We start from the raw sequence: 23961 nt of genomic DNA, 5'->3' as shown, positions 1-23961 counted from the left end.
ACTTGATCCTCTTTTAAAGGGGATGTCCAACAGCGTACTTACGAGAGATACTGTTTTAAGAACAGTAATGCCATGGTAATGTTGGAATGAGAAAAGTTGTATGTGTTTTAACTAGTTAAATGTGAAGAAATGCTGATGATGATGCTCTGGAAGAAATGTAACTGCTTTGCATATAGGAAAGTTATGTGTGTTCAATTTGTTTAAGATGTGAAACCTAGATAATGTTCTTTAAAAGGAAAGATGCAGAAAGCCCGTAGGGGTAGATTTAGAGTTCTGCTTAAGTGAAAGTAAGAAAGTAATAATGAAGGTGAGGATAGAAGGTAAACCCTGAGTCCCCATAGAAAGTTAGAAATGTGTTACTAAGGACAGAAAGTGGACCCGTAGGGGTTAGTGAGTGAGTCCTAATAGGAGCCAAGTAGAGCCGGCTCCATGTTCTCTAATTGAAAGGAATGTTATGTCTATACCATGTATAGTAGAGAAAGGCAGTAGGCCCTGGCTGAACGGGGCGGTCCTGTAAAAGAAAGGAGAGGCAGTAGGTCTGGTGCCATAGGGACAGGCGGTCCTGCAGATTCAAAGTAGGAGAATGTAAAAGTTAAAATACCTTATAATGTGATTATAGGAAGGTCTTTAGCGGATTAAGAGTGTATATCCTCAAAGGCAAAGTTAAATTATTGGTCAATAATGTTTGCACTTAGTAGAATACCCGGTTGGGTAAGAAAAGCTAATTATAGCATGTTGCTATGATATTTAATTATGTTTGTAACGTTAAAGTGTCCTCACCTCCCATAAAGGGAAGCCTGTTCAAGTATACTTATTGTTTTGCACTCAACAAAATTGTATGTCTTTTTGCTAACTTGTATTGTTGTTTTCTTCCCAGTCCCGGAGTACTGTGTTTAACCAGGGGGGAGTGCAGCGCCCCAGAGTCCTGGTCATTGCAGTACTGTGGCTCCGCCACTATGGGGAGCCATGGTGCGTTCGATGGCACTGAAGGAGTTCATCTGATCAGGTATCACAGACACCAATACATTTCACCGCAGGGCCTCCGGGGGGAGCTAAGGGTGCTATTCATTAGGCCACTCCCCACCATAGTGGGTAAACCGGGGGTCAGGCAGGAAGTTAGATCAGAAAGCTGACTGGATTGAACGAAGCAACACCTTGTGGCAGAGGGTGTTGTGGAGGAAGAGACAGTAGGGTCTCTGCCAGGGGTGGGATCCTGGCAGAGGCTTGGCATTGGAAAGAACGTAACGGGACCGTGCCTGCTCAGAATAGCGGCGGTGCCCTAAGAAAGGACTAGAAGCGAGATAGATTGTGCTGAGTGAGAAACGAGATCAAGCAATAGGAGAATTCCAGTAGGGGTCGTGCTGTAAGACCGAAGCAACACCCTACTGAGGCGCACTACCGGTGGCCGGAACGCCGAGGGAGTAGAATAACATTCAGCTTCAAGCAATACTCCAAACAGCGGCAGGACAGTCAGTTTAAGGCGGGCTGTCTAACACATATCACCTATGAAGTCTTGGGAGGCAATTGCGGGAGAGGGGCGTCTCTAGGGTCCCGGAAGAACTCCAGGCCTACCCGTCAAACGGGTGCCGTCCTAACCGTAACATCAGGGAGGGACGGACGATTAGAAGAACATCATTTAATCGAGTTGTGAGGGAACTTAAGAAACAGACACAACAGTTGTGGGGTACTTTCCGTAAGCACAGCAGGGGAGGACTACAACACATAGCGCTAAGAAGGAAGGCACCGATTTCCACCTGTGAAGAGAACTCTGGAAGTGCCATTGGACCGACCGGACTTGCGCAGCCTGGTGAACCGTATTCTGGACTGAGGACTCAGAGATCTCCAGTAAAGAGGTAAAGAGACTGCTACCTGGTGTCCTCGTTATTTACCGCGACCTGCACCCCACAACTGCACCGACATCCACACCGATCATTCACTGTGCGCCCCACGGCAGGGTCACGGACCGGGGCCTAGCCGCCGTGACAACCCCAGAAGCAGAGACTCAGAGGCCCGGTACCGGGTACCCCTCGGCCCTGCGGCAGTGGGGGCGCTACATTTACAGTACCAGCAAAGTCTATGAGATTTCAGAAATCTCATGCACACACATTGGTTTTTTTGTCATCAGGATTTTGGGCTTCTCGTGTTTTTTTGCACAATGAAGCGTGTCACTTCTTTCAGTGTTTTTTCAGTGTTTTTCACCCATTGAAATGAATGGGTGGTGAAAAAACACTGTCCATATACTTATATCTTCCCGGTATCATATACTCGGGGCAGCCGAGCTACTGAACTGCTGGACACGTCACTCTTGTAAGAGGCTGTAAGCCGATACTGCAGCACACGACAATGCTGCTACAGTAACTGTGACTACGTCCTCTGGTATTAAAGTGCGTCAAGAGCAAGTTGTTTGAAGAAACCGGGCATTTTTTACGCCATCATCACACAAGTTTATTCTTCCGAAAGGGATTACACAGATTAGCAGGGGACTCACTGAGAGAGAATGACTAGCAGCAATTACCTAGGTGTGTGTGCATGATGTGCTGCACGACATGGAAGGCGATAAAGGGTGGATCTTCTTTAAACTATCCTAAAAACACATTTTTTTTTATTATAAGGAGGTAATGATAGTATATTAATTGAGGATCTCCTCCTTTGTTATTAACAAGTGTGATTCAGGTCAGGGAGTGGAGTTTCATTGTGGAGCTTTGGAACAATCAAATAAAGCCAGGACAAATAACCTGTGTAAAAAAATAATAGGTAAAATACACAACATATATTAATCTTATCAAACCAATAATCGAAAGTGCAGTTATTGATCCAGAATTTGTTTATAATACATTGACCTCTAGGTGTCGCTCTACTCATAATTTCTACTCCAATTGCTATACATTTTATTAAAAAATAGAATATATTATACATAGGAGAGGATTTATCATCTGTTTTGCACTAATATTTTAGTGTTAAATGGAATCTGTCACTAACATAAACCCTCCAAACTGCATATATGGTCATGCTCTATGGACCCTAAATCCAACAACACCTTTATAACTTTTATCTGTTGCTGCATTCCCAAGAAATCAGCATTTTAATTTATATGCAAGTGAGGCATTAAGTGCTCTGGGTATGACAGAGCACTTAATAATCCTCTGGCTTCCGAGGTTGTTTCCCCACCTGGCATCAGTCTCTTTTGCTCGTTTGATAGCTCATTGTCTGTGTATTAACAGGAGCCAGGCAAGGAAATCAGTCAGTGAGCTGTCAGTCAAGCTAAAGAGGCTGATGCTGGGCGAGGAAACGACCCGGGAAGGCAGTGGCTCCTTAAGTGCTTTGGCAGAGCACTTAATGCCTAATTTGTATATGAATTACAATGCTGATTACTTGGAAATGTAGTTACAGATAGACGATATAAAGTGTCCATGGATTTACACTTCTAAGACCTGTAGACCCATATAGGCGGTTTGGGGGGGTGGTTGATCTTACTTACTGGTTGATCTTAATCTTAACAGCGCCATGGAATAAATGAGCGCTATAATAATAAATAATAATAATTATCATTCACAATTTGTCACTTTTTGAAAGCGAGGAAAGTTATTCCCAGTAGAAAATGTGCACGTTCAGTATTTGCTCAGTATTTCACAGCAGTATCTATAAGGCCGGCGTCACACTCAGCGTATGTAAATAAGGTCCGTTTTTTAAGGCCGTAATACGCAGAAAAGTCCCCAAAATAGTGATGCGTATGTCATCCGTAGGCAGGGTGTGTCAGCGTATTTTGCGCATGGCATCCTCCGTATGTAATCCGTATGGCATCCGTACTGCGAGATTTTCTCACAGGCTTGCAAAACCGACATCTAATGGATTTATGTGCTCAAATGTTCGTTAAAACATATATACAGTATATATATATATATATATATATATATATATATATATATATATATATATATATATATGTCATTGAGACACATATATATATATTCTGTATTTATATTTAATTCAGCGCGATATATGTGAAAAGCCGGTAATTCAATTGCCGGCTTTTCATTTCTCCTTCACAAACCCGACATGATATGAGACATGGTTTACATACAGTAAACCATCTCATATCCCTTTTTTTTTTTGCATATTCCACACTACCAATGTTAGTAGTGTGTATGTGCAAAATTTGGGTGCTGTAGCTGCTAAAATAAAGGGTTAAATCGCGTAAAAAAATTGGCGTGGGCTCCCGCGCAATTTTCTCTGCCAGAGTGGTAAAGCCAGTGACTGAGGGCAGATATTAATAGCCTAGAGAGGGTCCATGGTTATTGGCCCCCCTGGCTAAAAACATCTGCCCACAGCCAACTTTTCCAAGGCTCCAGTTCAGGAGGACATCCAGCAGAGGGCGCATCACCGCAACTCAAGGTAACTACAGATCACCCAGCTTTCCTTTCAGTACCCGGGGGTTTACAGGCATGAGCGAGTGCATTAGCGCAGCTCCTGGCTGTAAAATGATTTAACCCCTTCAGATGGATTTACATCGTGGGACATAACAACCGAAGGTATGGAATATTGTTGTTTGTTTTTTTTACTTTGTTTCAGGACGATGGTCTTCAGGTGGATTAAGAGTCTAATAAAATATTACAACAACATGTGTCTTTATTTCATTAAAATACTTTGTAATAATGTGTGTGTGTTTTATTAACCATTTCGTACTATTGGATTAATAATGGATAGGTGTCATAATTGACGCCTCTCCATTATTAATCTGGTTTAATGTCACCTTACAATAGCAAGGTGACATTAACCCTTCATTACCCCATATCCCACTGCTACAGGGAGTGGGAAGAGAGTGGCCAAGTGCCAGAATAGGCGCATCTTCCAGATGTCACTGGCTTTACCACTCTGGCGGAGAAAATTGCGCGGGAGCCCAAGCCAATTTTTTCCGCAATTTAACCCTTTATTTTATTATTATTAGTAGTGTGGAATATGCAAAAAAAACGGGGATATGAGATGGTTTACTGTATGTAAACCATGTCTCATATCCTGTCGGGTTTGTGCAGGAGAAATGAAAAGCCGGGAATTGAATTACCGGCTTTTCTCTCTAACACCGGTGCGTATTTCTCGCAGGTCACACTGCTGGTCCGTGTGTAATCCGTATTTTTCTCGCCCCCATAGACTTTCATTGACGATTTTTTTGCGCAATACGGTGACAAACGCAGCATGCTGCGATTTTGTACGGCCGTACAAGACCGTATAATACGGATCAGTAAAATACGGCTGATAGGAGCTGGGACATAGGGAATCATTGGGCCATGTGTTATGCGTATTTTACGGACATAGTTTATGCGCTCATACGTCCGTAAAACTCGCTAGTGTGACGCCGGCCTAAGCCAAAACCAGGAGTAGAACAATCAGAGTAAAAGTATAATAGAATAGTGTACTCGTTGCTTGGGTTTTCCTGAGCACGCTCGGGTGTCATCCGAGTATTTGTTAGTGCTCGGAGATTTAGTTTTCCTCAGTGCAGCTGCATGATTTATGGCTGCTGGACAGGCTGAATCAGCGTCGGACTGGAGCACCTTGGGCCCACCAGAGAAAATCATTCTTGGGGCCCACTATGTAGCTACATAGAAATAGATACAAGACCACCAATTGTGCGGTAAAAATCGCTAATATCAGGGTATAATATAAGGTAGTTCACGTCTTAATTATGTAGCAAGGGTTGGAGTAGCCCCTTCATAGAATATAATGTAGCCCCCTCATAAAATATAATGCGGCCCGCTCTCATAGAATATAATGCAGCACCCCACAAAATATAATGCAACCCCCTCAGGTATGACGCAGTCCCCACCATAGAATATAATGTAGCACCCCCATAGGGCATAATGCAGCCCCCCTGATATAGTATAATGCAACCCACCACAGAATATAATGTAGTCCCCTGAGAGAATGCAGTTCCACCACAGAATATAATGCAGCCCCCCATAGAGTATACTGTAGCCCCCTCATATAATATGATGTAGCCCCCCATAATATAATGTAGTCCCCTGAGAGAATAATGCAGCGCCACCACAGAATATAATGCAGCCCCCCATAGAGTATACTGTAACCCCTCATATAGTATGATGTAGTCCCCCATAATATAATGTAGCACCCTGAGTATAATGCAGTCCCCCCACAGACTATAATGTAGCCCCCCCAGGGGCATATTTAGGGTTTCTGCTGCCCTAGGCACTTTTAGTGCTGCCTCCCCCTTTGGTGAGTATGACACTATCGGCAGTGACTTTGGCAATAATCGCTGATGTGAAAGTCGCCTTTTGCAGCAGATCCGGCAGTTTTTCTGTATGTGCCGCGTAATGGATCACTTACAGCAACACTGTGTTCGGCCTCATTCATTCCCTATGGGATTTGCGGCACTTGCCGTGATCTGGCAAATGCGGTACCATACCTCCCAACTTTTGAAGAAGGGAAGGAGAAACAAATTTTAGGCCACACCTCTGACCACACCCATTTCACAACTAGTCACACCCATATCCACATCCCAACCACAGCCATTTAGCACTGCTGATCACACTGTTTTATATACAATAATTATAACCAAAAAAAAATATGGCCACACAGTGCTCCATACTGTATAATGGCCACACATGATACTCAATACTGTATAATGGCCACACATGATGCTCAATACTGTATAATGGCCACACACATGATGCTCCATACTGTATAATGGCCACACACAGTTCTCCATACTGTATAATGGCCACACATGATGCTCAATACTGTGTAATGGCCACACATGATGCTCCATAGTGTATAATGGCCACACATGATGCTCCACAATGTATAATGGCACACAGTGCTCCATACTGTATAATGGCCACACAGTGCTCAATACTGTTTAATGGCCACAAATGATGCTCCTTACTGTATAACAGCCACACACAGTTCTCCATACTGTATAATGATCCCACATGATGCTCAATACTGTATAATGGCCACACATGATGCTCCATACTGTATAATGGCCACACATGATGCTCCATACTGTATAATGGCCACACATGATGCTCCATACTGTATAATGGCCACACATGATGCTCCATACTGTATAATGGCCACACATGATGCTCCATACTGTATAATGGCCACACATGATGCTCCATACTGTATAATGTCCATTGGCCACACATGATGCTCCATACTGTATAACGGCCACACATGATGCTCCATACTGTATAACGGCCACACATGATGCTCAATACTGTATAATGGCCACACACAGTTTTCCATACTGTATAATGATCCCACATGATGCTCAATACTGTATAATGACCCCCCCTCCTGTATGCATGGCTCATCTTCTTCCCATCCCATATGCATGGCTTATATTCCCCCCCCCCTGTATGCATGGCTCATATTCCCCCCCTGTATGCATGGCTCATATTCCTCCCTGTATGCATGGCTCATATCCCCCCTGTATGCATGGCTCATATTCCCCCCTGTATACATGGCTCATATCCCCCCTGCATGCATGGCTCATATTCCCCCCTGTATGCATGGCTCATATTCCCCCCCTGTATGCATGGCTCATATCCCCCCCTGTATGCATGGCTCATATTCCCCCCCTCCTGTATGCATGGCTCATACCCCCCCCTGTATGCATGGCTCATATTCCCCCCCTCCTGTATGCATGGCTCATATTCCCCCCCCCTGTATGCATGGCTCATATTCCCCCCCCCCTCCTGTATGCATGGCTCATATTCCCCCCCTGTATGCATGGCTCATATCCCCCCTGTATGCATGGCTCATATTCCCCCCTGTATGCATGGCTCATTCCCCCCCCCTGTATGCGTGGCTCATATTCCCCCCTCCTGTATGCATGGCTCATATTCCCCCCCGTATGCATGGCTCATATTTCCCCCCCCCCCCGTATGCATGGCTCATATTCCCCCCCCCTGTATGCATGGCTCATATTCTCCCCCCCTGTATGCATGGCTCATATTCCCCCCTGTATGCATGGCTCATATCCCCCCTGTATGCATGGCTCATATTCCCCCCCTGTATGCATGGCTCATATTCCCCCTCCCTGTATGCATGGCTCATATTCCCCCTCCCTGTATGCATGGCTCATATTCCCCCCTGTATGCATGGCTCATATCCCCCCCTGTATGCATGGCTCATATTCCCCCCCTCCTGTATGCATGGCTCATATCCCCCCCTGTATGCATGGCTCATATTCCCCCCCCTCCTGTATGCATGGCTCATATTCCCCCCCTGTATGCATGGCTCATATCTCCCCTGTATGCATGGCTCATATTCCCCCCTGTATGCATGGCTCATTTCCCCCCCCTGTATGCGTGGCTCATATTCCCCCCTCCTGTATGCATGGCTCATATTCCCCCCCGTATGCATGGCTCATATCCCCCCCCCGTATGCATGGCTCATATTCCCCCCCTGTATGCATGGCTCATATTCTCCCCCCCTGTATGCATGGCTCATATTCCCCCCTGTATGCATGGCTCATATCCCCCCTGTATGCATGGCTCATATTCCCCCCCTGTATGCATGGCTCATATTCCCCCCCTGTATGCATGGCTCATATTCCCCCCTGTATGCATGGCTCATATTCCCCCCCCCGAATGCATGGCTCATATCCCCCCCCAGTATGCATGGCTCATATTCCCCCCCTGAATGCATGGCTCATAGTCCCCCCCCTGAATGCATGGCTTATCTCTCCACCCCCCCCGCTCCTGCTTTCGCTCCCGCTCCTGCTCCCATCTTGCATAGCACGCCGGCTTATGTCCTCCTTCATCCACCGTCCCTCATACTCACCTGTCCCACACTGCACTGCCGTGCCGACATCCCTCTCGCTCTGTCCCAACTCCCGACGCAGCACCTTCTTCCTGCGTGAGCTGTCATGTGATACCACTCATTAAGGTCATGAATATGTGCATATTCATGACCTTAATGAGCGGTACCACGTGACCGCTTATTCAGGACGAGCTGCAGACGAGACCAGGCATCGCTGGAGCAGGGTGAGTATCGTCTTCAAGGAGGGTGGGTGGGGGGTGGCCGGGGGGGCCCATGGAGCAGTGGGGGCCCAAGGCAGCTGCTGGCCAGTATGCCAGCAGGTGTCAGTGCCAGGGCCCACCGGATAATCCTCCGGTTCTCCGGTGGGCCAGTCTGAGCCTGCGCTGAATACATGTGAGGAATGCCTGTTTGTTAGGGAATTCCCACATGTATTCAGTCTGTCCAGCAGCCGTAAATCATGCAGCTGCACTGAGGAAAACTAAATCTCCGAGCACTAACAAATACTCGGAGATCACCCGAGCAATGAGTATACTCGCTCGTCACTAGTCACCACTTCTGTATTTATCACCCACTCCAGGTTTGGGCTTACAAATACTGATGTAAAATACTGACCAAATACTGGTAGTGTGACTGCAGCCTAAGACAACCTGATATCATTGGATAGATAATTAGTTCTACACAGTGGTTTATGGGAGATTTTAAAGGAACACTCCAGATAAACGTCATACATGTTGCCATAGGTTTTGTCCTGATGAAGAGGTCCTGTGTATGACTTCGAAACGCGTTGACCTGAAACCTGCTCAATAAATCTTTTGAAAATATATTGATTATCTGACTATATTCATCAGCGCGCATCTACTGACACTTCACCCGGATTCCATTGGATAGATAATGTGATAAGTAGACAATCTGAAAATCACTTTATTAAAAAAAATACTGTTGTTTCACTCCTTTAAAAAATCCTTCCAAAGTGGAGGGTGCTAGATGCCTTCCATCTGTCTAAATTGTAGTCCACTGAGTGTTGTCAAGATTAATCTCCTTCTGGTTATAGGGACACAAGACAGATTCAGCAGTAGAGGACGGTCTGTGTCTCTGTCTCTGCTCTCCTGTCAAACTTCATATGGCATAACAGATGGCTGAGGTCTCTCTGTTCAGGTCAGGCAAGTCATTGGAGAATGGAAGGTGCTGGTAAGCGAGGCAAAGTTCAGGAACCCATAGTGCTGGCAGAATGAGGATTAGGATGATTCGACCCTAGTGTAAAAGATTAGGTAGCAGGATTCAAAGCAGAGGGATTAGGATAATTCGTGGGAATATTAGACAGGTTTATGTACCAAAAGTAGTTGTTTAATCTAACAGTGGTTCCCCCCACAGTTCTGGACATGATATTGTGGCACTTAATACAGAAGTATCCCAGACTCTCCTCCTGCATTTATTAGTACAGCCTTCCTCACAGACTGCTCTCCTTTCTTGTCCGCAAAATGACTGCTGGTGGAGAACATGTGACCAGATTAGCCTATCAGCCTCCTCCAATCAAAAAGCAGCTTTCCAATATGCAGTGCTTTTCAATTGGAGGAGGCTGATGGACAGGTGTGGTCACATGATCCTCCATCAGTGACCTGTGCAGTCTAAGTGAAAGGTCGCCGGTGGAGAAGCTGTAATACATATAAACACTGCTCAAAAAATAAAGGAACACTTAAACAACAGAATATAACTCCAAGTAAATCAAACTTCTGTGAAATCAAACTGTCCACTTAGGAAGCAACACTGTTTGACAATCAATGTCACATGCTGTTGTGCACATGGAATAGACAACAGATGGAAATTATTGGCAATTATCAAGACATACTCAGTAAAGGAGTGGTTCTGTAGGTGGGGACCACAGACCACATCTCAGTACCAATGCTTTCTGGTTGATGTTTTGGTCACTTTTGAATGCTGGTTGTGCTTTCACACTCGTGGTAGCATGAGACGGACTCTACAATCCACACAAGTGGCTCAGGTAGTGCAGCTCATCCAGGATGGCACATCAATGCAAGCTGTGGCAAGAAGGTTTGCTGTGTCTGTCAGCATAGTGTCCAGAGGCTTGAGGTACTACCAGAAGACAGGCCAGTGTACCAGGAGATGTGGAGGGGTCCATAGGAGGGCAATAACCCAGCAGCAGGACCGCTACCTCAGCCTTTGTGCATGGAGGAGCAGGAGGAGCACTGCCAGAGCCCTGCAAAATGACCTCTAGCAAGCCACAAATGTTCATGTGTCTGCACAAACGGTTAGAAACTGACTCCATGCGGATGGTCTGAGTGCCCGAAGTCCACAGATGGGGGTTGTGCTCACAACCCAACACCGTACAGGACACTTGGCATTTGCCACAGAACACCAGGATTAGCAAATGCGCCACTGGTGCCCTGTGTTCTTCACAGATGAAAGCAGGTTCATACTGAGCTCATGTGACAGACGTGACAGAGTCTGGAGACGCCGTGGAGAGCGATCTGCTGCCTGCAACATCCTTCAGCATGACCGGTTTGGCAGTGGGTCAGAAATGGTGTGGGGTGGCATTTCTTTGGAGGGCCGCACAGCCCTCCATGTGCTCACCAGAGGTAGACTGACTGTCATTAGGTACCGAGATGAGATCCTCAGACCCCTTGTGAGACCATATGCTGGTACGGTTGGCCCTGGGTTCCTCCTAATGCAGGACAATGCTAGACCTCATGTCACGTTGCACCACAGACTGTCCAGGAGTTGGTGGATGCTTTAGTCCAGGTCTGGGAGGAGATCCCTCAGGAGATCATCCGCCGCCTCATCAGGAGCATGCCCAGGCATTGTACAGTAGGGAGGTCATACAGGCACGTGGAGGCCACATACAATACTGAGCATCTTTTCCTTGTCATGAGGCATTTCCACTGAAGTTGGATCAGCCTGTCATTTGATTTTCCACTTAGATTTTGAGCATCATTCCAAATCCAGACCTCCATGGGATATTCATTTTGATTTACATTGATAATTGTTATCTTTTATTGTTCTGAACACATTCCACTATGCAATGAATACAAATTTGCAACTGGAATATTTAATTCAGAGATATCTAGGATGTGGCATTTTAGTGTTCCCTTTATTATTTTGAGCAGTGTATTAGTCATGTCCCCTACACATTTTCTAAGCAAAAGATAAAGTGACCAATACCTTTAAATCTTCAATCCAAAGTGGAACTTATTAACAGTTTCCAAACTGGAGCTTTTGGGATGCTGTTTGCCACTTCAACTCTGCTTATAAATTGGGCATTCGGACGGCCACATTCATTGCTGCTGAGTTTGAGGGTTGCACCGGTTACATGTTAAGGTCCTCGTGTTAGTGTTACCCACTTTGGACACCGTACAGACGAGCCTGGTTCTTTGATAAGTCTTTTTTATCCTCCTTTCTGAGATCTGTTCTTGCTTTTCTTTTAAGAATAAAAAAAAATAATTTGAATGATTAATGACACAAAGATCGGGTCTGAGGATGGCAAAGCAAAGAATGTTTGACCGCTAATATTGCAAGAGGGAAAGATGAACATCTGGTCCTTAGAGAGTTAAGGTGCTCAGCTTAATAATACCTCAGCACATCTCATCTATTTCCTACAACATTTTTCTGTGTTAGGGCTGTCCCACACGTCCAGATAATTCCGGTACCGGAATAAATCGGTACCGGAGTTATCCGTGTCCGTGTGCCTGGGAACTCACGGAGGCCATACGTGCGGCACACGTGTGCCGCCCGTATGGCGAGTGGGTACCACACGGAGCGTGTGGTACCCACTCTGCATGGTGCTGAAGCTGCGATTCATATCATCCCTGCAGCAACGTTTGCTGTAGAGAAAATATGAAGAATAGTGTTTAAAATAAAGATCTATGTGTCCGCCGCCCCCCCACCCCCTGTGCGCCCCCCCCGCTGGTCAGAAAATACTTACCCGGGTCCCCCGTCGGCTGTCGCTCCTTCCTGGTCTGGCCGCGGCTTCTCCTGCATGCGGTCACGTGGGCCCGATCATTTACAGTCATGAATATGTGGCTCCACCTCCCATAGGGGCGGAGCCGACTATTCATGATTGTAAATGATCGGCCCCACGTGACCGCATACAGTAGGAGGCGCGGCCAGACCAGGAAGGAGCGAGGGAGCGGGTAAGTATTTTCTGACCAGCGGGGGGGTGCACAGGGGGTGGGGGGGGCGGCGGACACATAGATCTTTATTTTTAACACTATTCTTCATATTTTCTCTATAGCAAACGCTGCTACAGGGAAGATATGAATACCGGCTTCAGCACCATGTGGGGGGGACAGCGCTTACTGTAGCGCTGTCTCCGGCACGCACACGGACCCCAGACGGAGAATGTCCGTGTGAGGTCCGTGTTTTACGCGGACCCATTGACTCTATTGGGTCCGTGTAAAACGTGCGCTCCCACGAACACTGACATGTCTCCGTGTTTGGCACACGGAGACACGGTCCGCAAAAAATCAATGACATCTGAACAGATGCATTGATTTTTATGGGTCTACGTGTGTCAGTGGCTCCGGTACGTGAGGAAACTGTCACCTCACGTACCGGAGCCACTGACGTGTGAAACCGGCCTTAGATGCATTCACCTACATTTTAATTTTATTTTTTCTTTATTTAGGCCAATATCACATTGTTTCATCATTCTATCTGCATTTCAGTCAATTAGGACTTGCTAATGGAAATCCGCTCTACAGTGATCCTGGGAACAGGCTGTACTGCGATGAAGGGGCGACGCAGCAGCACTGACTGACGTCTGGAGGGTCCTTCTAGGTAACCATCACTGTAAATACAGCCGTGAAGTAGGTCATCTTCTGAATGAAGCCGCTATTTACCGTCATTTTCACTTGTTATTACTTATTAAGTGGAACAGACTGTGGAGAACTTGGGAAATATGTCATCACTTCTCGAGGAGCGACCTGGTTTTCAATGAGAATGTCACACATGAAGTCAGTAATTATTTTATGATGGTGATTGCTGACGTCTTGTCTTATTATAGGATTGAAGAGGCTCAGAGAAGATCCAGTCCCCTGCTATCTATGGGCTACGTAAGAGAACAGCTGGCTTATAAGTCTACTGAGCAGAGAAAATGGCATCCCTGATTGGAGGGATCCCGGTATATCCAGTGTACAGGTAGATGTCTCATTATTTGTAGCTTATGTAGATAAATAATGTAATGTGGTAAAATGGTGCTTAGATGGTGGGACCAGACATTACATACTCATGGCCGATTCTGTTCAGTTATTGGCACCCTCAATTGTTTATGGTAAAAAATCCAATATCTTCAATGGCTATGGACCAACCGTGCATCACTAGAATATTTTAATACTGTGTCCATATAGTGTACATTCCGAAAAAAGGTAAGCCATCACCATACATCTAGTATGTAGTATAGCATATGACATGGACAAGATTAAAAGCTCTGATGGGTGAGATGTCATCACTCCCGGTCCCAGTGGAAACCAACAGAGCTGCGGAAGTGGTAAGTAATACTTATCTCTTAAATTGTGAAGTTTCTGGAAATCCATTTCGCATGATGTTGTAATGGTTGTTGCACTAAAAAAGTACAAGGAGGTCCTGGATTCTTTCTTGCTAAATACCATATAATATAACAGGTTGTGGATACTAGATTCTGTTGTTGAACGCTGATCAGGAAATAGTCTGATTGCCGTATGTGGTGTTGGGAAGAATTTTTTTACCTAAAGGCACCTAAAAATGTCCATATTTTTGGTCCGAGTACAATCCGTCAAAATATCAGAACGCCCTAGGAGAATCAATGTTATTCTATGGGGCCGTGCACATGTCCGATTTTTTTCCTCAGACCGCGCCGGTTCGAGGAAAAAGATTGCAGCATGTCTGAGTTGGATCCAATTATCAGATCGCACTGGGTAATGCAAGTCAAGTCCACGGAAAATATCAGACTGCACTTGGATGACATCTGAATGCAGACTAATTTTCACAAACTGACAGAATGGAGAAGATGGAGACTTTTTTTTATAAAATCCGATCACACTATGGTCACTCTAGCATAATCTGCCCGATTCTCTCAGATGACAGAAAGTATGGTGGTGTAAACCTAGCCTAATATGGGGCAATTAGCATCGGCCCCATGGGGTTTTTGCCTTCCTTTGGATCCACATTTTAAGTTGTAGGTTGAACTCGAAGGACTTATTTCTATCTTCAGCCATAAAACCTATAAACTACAGATCCATTCTGCATAGATCTGTAAAATGATGGCCATAGATTTCAATTGTCCTCTACTTTGCTTCTGGTTTTATGTGGAAATGCATTGAGGCCGAGTCATCAAGATTGGCGTAGCGCAGAATAGCGTATTTTAAGGATATTTGGTAGGCATCTTTTGGAGCGGACACATTCTAAAAAAACCTCTGCGTGAACATATACAGTATAATATAATATTGATTTTTTTTAAGGTAAACTAGGAATGATCTGGCCAGTAGTACAACAATAATTATTGTCATATCTATGATAATCCATTAGGCCATCATATCAATCAGCCCAAACTGTACTTAGTAAAATTAGTAAATCATAGCTATACATGGAACCACCTACAGTAAAACTGAATTGATCTGGAATCCAATAGTCCAGCGATTGTTTCCAGCAGAAAGTAAGAAGATAGTCTACAATCTAAAGACATAACAATTATTATTACAGGGTGTTAGTCCATTATGAGTTATCACTTTAGCTTGGGCTGTTCCTAGAGATTCTACTAGCAGTTCCATTTAAGCGAGTGGGACAACACTGCAACATTCAGCACAGCCGCCACAATGTAGATGATATGCAAGGAATTAAGCAGAAAAGGCTGCCCTATCAACTCAATATTGATAGACACTTCTAAGGATAGAACATCAATATTCTGAACCACAAGCTGCCTTTTAATTGGACATTAGACAGATTAAAGGGGTTCTCCACTACTTTGACAGCCCCTTCTTGATCTTAATGTTTGGCCCTGCTAAAATAAAAAAGCCTATACTCACCTCCCGTGCCGGCGGCATTCCAGCGGTGTCGGCACTCTTGGTACCGGGGCTCTCATGCTCTCATGTTGTTGTGACACGTGACCCTGGCGCCCAATCAGCTCTGGCGTCACTTTCTCCATCTTTTGTCGAATTGAACATGAAGAGGATGTCCGGGCTGCAACTGATCCTTGACATCCTATCCATGTTCAATTCGACAGAAGGTGGGGACAGTTTGGGCGCCGGGCTCATGTGTCAGAACAACAGCACACAAGCCCCGGGGAGAGTGAGTGCTGACACCGCGGGAATGGCGCCAACATGGGTGGGGAGTATAGGCTGTTATATTTTATTTTAACTTCTTTAATGTTCTAGCCATTTCCCTTGGGATTAGAAGGCAATTTTTTTTTTAGTAGAATTGAATTCTGCTAAAATTTTACGAAAATATACATTGCGGAGGAAATGTACATTTTGTAAATCGCTCAGGGCCATCTTGCTGAACAATAGGTTGAAAGGAAAAACAAAACATCAAAAATCTCCCTACTCACCTCTCTCCGGCCTCTCCTGTTGTTCTCTGCCCGCTGTCCGGTTCTTCACACCGCCATCATGTCACATCTGTGTCTCAGTGTTCACTCTAGGCCAGGGCTTCCAGCCACTAGTGAGGCCTGGAGATGACTACTCTTGCTCTGGGGCCTACTCTCTGTTGGAAGCCCTAACACTGGACCAGATGCAACGAAACAGAGGAGGACCGGACAGCAGGAAGATATTAGCGAGGGCAGCCGGAGAGGTGGGCAGTGAGGTGAGTTTAAGTATTATGTTTTATTACATCTTATGATTATTATACTTTGGGGCCCGAAGAGACCTCAGATCATAATAAGGGACATTAAAAAAAGTTCGGCAAATCAAATTTCTTCATAAAATCTATGGAAGTTCAAATTTTGCTTGATAAGGTCATACCTACCTGGGATATAGTAAAGACTTCAGTAAACCCTATATAGATATATTTTAACATCTGGGAAGTCATGTAAAAACACAATATTGCTCAAATTAACCATTTTTCCATTGTGATATTCTTTATATGTCTCTTCACAAAATACTTGTACAGGGTTCTCATGGTAAAGTTAATAAGTCAGAGGTTACCTTTCTACCTAGACCTTCTATCTAGAGACACAAGGAAATTAGGTTTGTTTTAAGAGTGAACAGCCATCATTTCGATATGTCATCCTTGTATCAAGGTGCCTGTATATCTAATGATTCCGCTGCTTGGCTTTGCTTTTTCTCTTCATTATGGTGCCCTTAAGCTCCTAACAAACCTAATTATGTACCTCTGCCCTTCAGTTCTCAGTTATGTCTAAGAGGGGGGAATTCAAGTTGGGCCGTGGGCCATTGGTTGCAATAAAATTTATGACCTATGTCTACAAGTCTCCTTCCCATGGCCTGAGTACAAGTCATTTAAATAATGGCAAAATCTGTGCTTGAAAACAATGAGAGGAAATTAAAAGTAGGAGTAGAGTCTTTACGCTTGAAGTATAATAACTGTGTACAGTAAATGGCGGATGTCATCTCATCCTGACCACTGTGCAATATTTCCTTTTCATTCATAAGACAATTTCTTAAAAAGAAGTATTTACAATCAGTGACAGACTGAGAATTACAGAAAATGCAGAATGGAATGAAGAAATTCTGTTTTCGTCTTAGGGCTCATTCAGACATCACTTTTTCTGGTATGCGTGTTTTTCACAGATACCATTCATATCTATGACAGTCTATAGGGTAGTTAACACGTTCAATTTTGTTCCGTGGATCGAGTGATCCGCACAAATGCACAGACTTATCGAATATTAATCTGAGTTTCGGATTAATTTCTCCAATACAAGTCTATGAATGCTTGAAAAAATTGGAACGTTGTGTTGTGCGTTTTTTACGAACTGTTTGATAGGAGAAGCTTAAGAAACCTCCATCAGTTTTCTTTTTCTTCTGTGAAAAACTGACCAAACGCTGATGGTAAAAAACGACACTGATGATGTTCTGATCAGAAGCGTTGATGAAACGTGGACCTTTTTTCTCTTGCGTAACGAAAAATCGCTGACGCGTGGAGGAGCCTTCAAACTGAAGTTCATTATTAAATTGAAGATGTTCTCATGCCGTCTAATAAATTTGCTACATTTTGTACTGTTCTAAAGACAAAAAATGAAATCTTCTCCTGCTTTAAGCTACGAGCAGGCAAATATTTGTACTACAGATCTCGAAAATCTTTGACTTTGGTGACGATAAATCTATCTAATACTTGTTGGATCCACCGTTCTAGGTTATCCTATTCAATTTTCTTTACGTTTTTCCAAAAGTAACAAGAAGAAAGAAAAGCGTCAAATTTTAGCACAAATGTATGCCAAAATACTGGCGCAAAGCCATCGATAACTTTCAATGACATACACATTAACTGCAACCCCAAATAATGGCTAGTCCTAATCTCAACAGCCAACCTGTTCCCCATAAACAGTGCCAGATTTAGTCCATATACAGTAATGGACTGTGACTTCCTTTTTAAGACAGTCTAGCCAAAGAATGTGCACGTAAAATAGTGCATCAAAAGAGTGTTCACATAAAAAATGACTGTCAGAGAGTGGTGCCATAAAACAGTACAAGTTATAGGGTTTCCCCACAAGTAGTGCCAGCCAAAGTGTAAACTCACAAACAGTCCTACCAGAGACGGCATCCATAAAATAGAGTAAACTACGGAGCGTCACACAAGCAGTTGTAGCCATCAAGTGTCCCATAAACAGTGCGAACCATAGAGGGCATCCATAAAATAGTGTGAGCAACACAGAACGACCCAAATGCAGTGCCATTAAGAAAGTGCCCCATAAACAGTTCAGACTATAAAATAGTGTAACCTAGACAGGGTCCCATAAGCAGTGAAGTTAAGGAGTGCCCCAATAAACAGTATTGACTGGTGAGTGCTTCCATAAAATATTGTGAAATAGTGAGTGGCTCCAAAAGCCATGCCAGTGAGAGAGTGTCTCATTAATATTCTTCACCAGAGAGTGCCCCATAAATAGTGCCAGACTATAAAATAGTGTAAGCTCGGAAGTGGCCCATAATCAGTGCCAGTCATGGAGTTCACCATAAACAATGCCTATCATGCAGTGCTTCCATGAACAAATATAAGCTCTAGAGTTTGCCACCAAAAGCAGTGCCGGTTAGAGAGTAACTATAAACCGCATCAACTAGAGAGTATGTCCATAATATACTGTTAGCTAGAGAGTATTCCCAAATACAGTGTCTGACTATAATATTCATTCACTGTTTGAAGTGGGGGCCATTTCAGGAATTTTAATCTAAAACTCTTCTTTTGAGAAATTCGGAACAAAATATAGAGCGCTTGTATTAGGATTAATCTCCATGTGAAATAGAGTATGTACTGCACCTTTAAATGTGGAGACTTAATATTTAGTGATGAGTGAATGTGCTTGGATAAGGTGTTATCTGAGAATGCTTAAGTGCTAATAGAGTGTCTTCGGAGTGCTCAAATACTATGTTCAAGTCGACGCGGCTGCATGTCTCGTGGCTGTTCAACAGACGCCACACATGCAGGGATCGCCTGTTTGTTATCCGAGCACGCTTGCTCATCACTATTAATATTGCAGTGTTCATTACTGTGTGATCCATGAGTCCTTATCACATCTCCCTTTATCGCGTCTTTAGCTGTCACGAGCGCCTGGTACTTTGCATAGCAATAAATGTAAGGGAAAAATGTCTAGCTATAAGTAAAATGTCATACACTTTAGATCGCATTAAACAAGATGAGTTTCTCTACAAGGGTTGTGTATAAAGATCATCTCATCAGCATCAGCAGAATCTGGTATCTCGAACAGCGGAACAAGGCATATCAACACCACAGGTATGAGATGAAGTGACTGGTCCATCTTACAGCCGGCTCTGTACCGCTGTCACATCCGCTGATAAAGAGACACTAATTAATCTTTGAGGAATTGGGAGCACCTGTGAAGATGATTGGGAACGTCACTATGTAGGTGCAGGGAGCGAGAATTCAAAGGGACTTTGAAATCTGAAAAATGTAAATTTAATTTATTTTGGGTCTTGTGACTGTACCCTGTATGTGATATATGAATAGTGAATTATGTCATTAACCCATTCTTTCTCCTAGAGGATTGTTCACCCCATTAATGCACATATAACATAAGGCTACATAATATGATGTTTACAATATATTTAAAAGACAAAAACTTTGATGGGAGTGCTTTTTTTAATGATTTCTGACTGTAGGTGATGCTGTAAGTGTGACACCCCAGGGTCCTGGTCGTCACAGTGGCATTGCTTGTGATGTCACGCTTGGAAGCAAAGGAAGATCTCTTTTATCAGGTAATCACAAGCACACAACATGTTCACACACCGGGCCAGAAGGGGGAGCTCTGAACCTGCTTATGGGTGGCTCCCCTATATATAAATTCTGGTCTGGAGGGAAAGTTAGTTAGTTAATGCCAGACAGCAGACTGGAAAAGTCTGAGGCAGAAGGACGTGTGAGGGGCCGTGCAGCCACGAGAAGGTGCTGCAGCTCCTGGATCGTGATATACCGAAGGAAGAGCAGTGTTTAGTAAGCGTGCAGGAGAGCGAAGCACAGGTGAGTAGCAACAGGGGAGGACAGCTGCAACTGGGCTACCTCCCTGGAGAGCGCAGATACCGGTAGCCGGAAGACCGAGGTTGTGTCGGAGTCTAAGTGACACAGCAGAAACCGGAAGGACCTCAGACTACACATAACCTGCCTGTCATAACACCCAGGAGACACAGTGGCATATAGAGCCCGGGTCGTAAAAGAGACCCTACAAAAAGACTCGAGCCACCTGTCATACGGGTTTGTGTCCCACTTCTATGAAGGACAGAAAGAGAACTGTGAGGACCTTGCCAGAAGCCACAGGCAGTAAGGGACTACAACATCACCGTGCTAATAGGAAGGCTTCTTACTCCTCCTGGTAAAGGGGACTCTGAATTTGCTTCCAAGCCAGCCGGACCCTGCCTGTACCTGTGATCTGGTGCCCTGGACTGCGGTTGCCTGAAACCTATAGTCAACCAGGTAAAGAGACTGCAAACCTGTGTCCTCCGTTCGTTACTGCACCATTCACCATCTCCATCTACACATGGGCTCCCAGGGCCACGGACCGGGTCGTCACCACCGTGACATCCCCCTTTGAGCCTACCGGACCCGGTACCGAGTACCCCACGGCCCTGGCGGGCGACTCATACGCAATGTAGTGTCACAGGTTTACCTTGACAGAATGGAGCCAGAAGACTACGCTGTCTGATTTCTCCTACTTCTGCACTAATTAGAAGCATTTAAAATTCATATTAAATGGTGCAGGTTTCTTCTAGCCGTACAGGGATTCATCTGCTCAGTTGAGAGCTTCTAGAAACTTGCTTGTACTGATCCTCTCAGCTGTTCAGTGTTGGCCTCTCTCCTCTCCTATTTAAACTGGTGTCTGGCATTCAGGAAGTGCCAGAGTTAGCTTCATGCTGCATGGTTCAGGAGTTTGGATGAGTTTGGTTGTTTGAGGAGGTTTTTGGTGGATATATCTTGTGACTGTTGCTTGGCTTTGATTGTGTGCTAATCCATTCTTCTCCTCCTTTAATTTATTTTTCCCTTCCATCATTGCTCGGTGTATCCATTTGTTGTTTGTGTGAGCTTATTTGCATGAATCGTATTTTCCTTTATCCCTGTACGTATTCCCTTGTTAGTCTGGTTGGTGTATTTCCATACACTACTACTCTACGCTTCCCTGGCTATGGAACAGACTAAGGGCAGATTCAGGAGCTCAGCAATGTTCATGGCCCTCGAGTCTTCACCATCAGAAGTAATCTGAGGAACAGGAATAGATAGGGTGCCCCCTAGAGCTAGGGACAGGGTAGGAGCCCCTGCCCAGGATACCTGACAACAGAGTTGTGACATGTAGGTGTAGTGCCCCAGAGTCCTGGTCGTTGCAGTAATGTCATTCTTTCACCAAGGGGAGTGATGTTACGTCTGAAGGCAACAAAGGAGATCTCTTTACCAGGTATCACAAACCACACAACACACTTCACACTCCAGGCCGCCAGGGGGAGCTACGCTCCTATCTATTAGGGCACTCCTCACAATTAGGTAAAACTGGTGGTCTGGACAGGAAGTTAGGCAGAAGCGAGCTGGGCGTCACCCAGTAAGCTGCTATCTGAGCTCCTCTCAGTAAAGACAAGGAATACAAAACAAGCAAAGTCCAGTAAAACCTCTCCTCATGATGACTAATTGTAATGTATATATATATATGAGAGGCAACTAGTACTTGTAGGATGTCAAAGGACACACGAAAAAATTGCTAAACCAAAAACTACCAAAAAAAATGGGTGCAAATACGTCCAAATTAAATAACAATCTTTATTGAATGAATAAATATTACTACAAGGCAAAAAGAAACAGTGGGTTAGGAACCAGATAATATGCACAGTACGCATGTAGACAGACCACGGCACCCCACACCGGCAGACAGGCAAGACACAGTGAAAAGATGTTCATAGCTCACTGGCAGCTCCATCATAGAGATCAATACCCATGTTACGTATGTACTTCAGGAGCACGCAACAGTGAATGCCCAAAAAGGCAACAATTTAAGATGCATTGTGAAAAGATCTTACCAACTGCCAGTGCGGGGAGAGCGTCCGCTACAGACCCACCCCGACACGTGTTTCGGCGGTATCCTTCCTCAGGGGGCGTGTCAAGTCAGCTAACACAGTGGGTTTAAATAATAATCCCGGTCATGAATAGCCAATGCACAGGAGGACACCACAATGCGGGTGCCAGACCGGCATCGGAAGGCACGGGCCCATGCGATCAGATCCCGGGCCGCGACCCGGAAGTGCAACGGTAACCTCCTGCGCATGACCGGAAGTATAATCGCGGCCATGATGAAACAAAGAACGCCGCAATGTAGGTAATGTATTACCTTAAAAGACCGGAAATAGAAGCGCGGCCATATTACAAAAGGGAAACAATGCCCAATAGATAAAACAGATAACAGAATACATGACAACATGTGTGTGCACCAAAACAAAAAAGAATGTAAATAAACAGCCCCAAATGTTAACATAAATAGTAGTGGTAGTAAATAACAATAGTAAATAGTAACAAATGACGCTGCATTTAACATGTATGTATGCACAATTAAAATTACAACAAATAAACACCCATAGTATATGGCATATCCCACAGTACCGCCATAATCACAGTATAATTAACTCTATTTCCCATATAATATAGTATATATATCACCTATAATAAATAAAACACATATATACATATACATATGTAGATACATACACCTGTATCCCAAAACAAAGAATGACACCATGTATAAATTAATTAATTGGGATACTAAAAAAAGGGGGCAAAGTGGGAAGACTAACATACATCGATAATACAGGGGTAACAGGAATTAATGCATATAACAACACATATAATAACACATATAATAAATACATCCTTTATAGATATAGGTGCACATAAAAGATGGTAAACATAAAGGTGTCATAATTCATGAAGGCCGCACAGATAGTTGGTCCAACGATCTTCAAACACCACACCGAAACTGGATAGCAAATAGATGACAAGACAACAAGCGTAATAATGCTATAAAGAATAAAAAAAGGAGATAAAAAGTCAATTACAGATATATAAAAAAGATTAAAAAGCCGACTGTACAGAAAACCATGATTGTAGCCCCACCCATGCCAGCCAATTCATAGAAAAGGGACGAAAGAGAGAATTTCATTGAGGCCATGTGGATGTATTGTATTCAATCGCCAAATCCATCTGGCCTCCATCTGACTAAGACGTCTAGATAGATTTCCACCACGTATATTGATTTTAATACAATCAATGCCCCGTACTCGAAGAAGAGCACTATTCGCCCTCACTCACAACTTTTTTACATTTAAGGGGTGTTTCTACCTACAGCTCCAGGGGACCGCCATGGGGGCGGCCTTTGCGCCGTCCTATGCCGGTCTCTTCCTGGGGCTGTGGGAGAGGGACCTCTTCCTGTCAGACAAATTGGGGTCGATTGAGCGTGTCCTGTTATGGACACACTACATCGACGATATCTTCTTTGTCTGGCAGGGCACTCCGTTTGACCTTGCGCAGTTCATTGAGGTACTT

The 23961-nt window shown here is 44.4% G+C and overlaps 1 long non-coding RNA gene across 2 annotated transcripts in view; it reads left to right on the top strand.

Annotated features, from left to right (window-relative positions):
- Positions 1–19768, top strand: part of LOC143783455 (uncharacterized) — a 58967-nt gene extending 39199 nt beyond the window's left edge. The window contains exons 2-4 of one of the 2 annotated variants that reach the window (XR_013217181.1): positions 13461–13572; positions 13799–13932; positions 19588–19768. This is a non-coding gene — a long non-coding RNA (uncharacterized LOC143783455). Of the gene's footprint in view, positions 1–13420; positions 13573–13798; positions 13933–19587 lie in introns of both variants that reach the window. The other variant, XR_013217182.1, reaches the window with a different exon arrangement.
- Positions 19769–23961: the final 4193 nt, after the last annotated feature.

The sequence above is a fragment of the Ranitomeya variabilis genome, chromosome 6 (genome assembly GCF_051348905.1).
Source record: "Ranitomeya variabilis isolate aRanVar5 chromosome 6, aRanVar5.hap1, whole genome shotgun sequence".
Classification (NCBI taxonomy): Eukaryota; Metazoa; Chordata; class Amphibia; order Anura; family Dendrobatidae; genus Ranitomeya; species Ranitomeya variabilis.
This window is presented reverse-complemented; position numbering and strand designations above follow the sequence as displayed.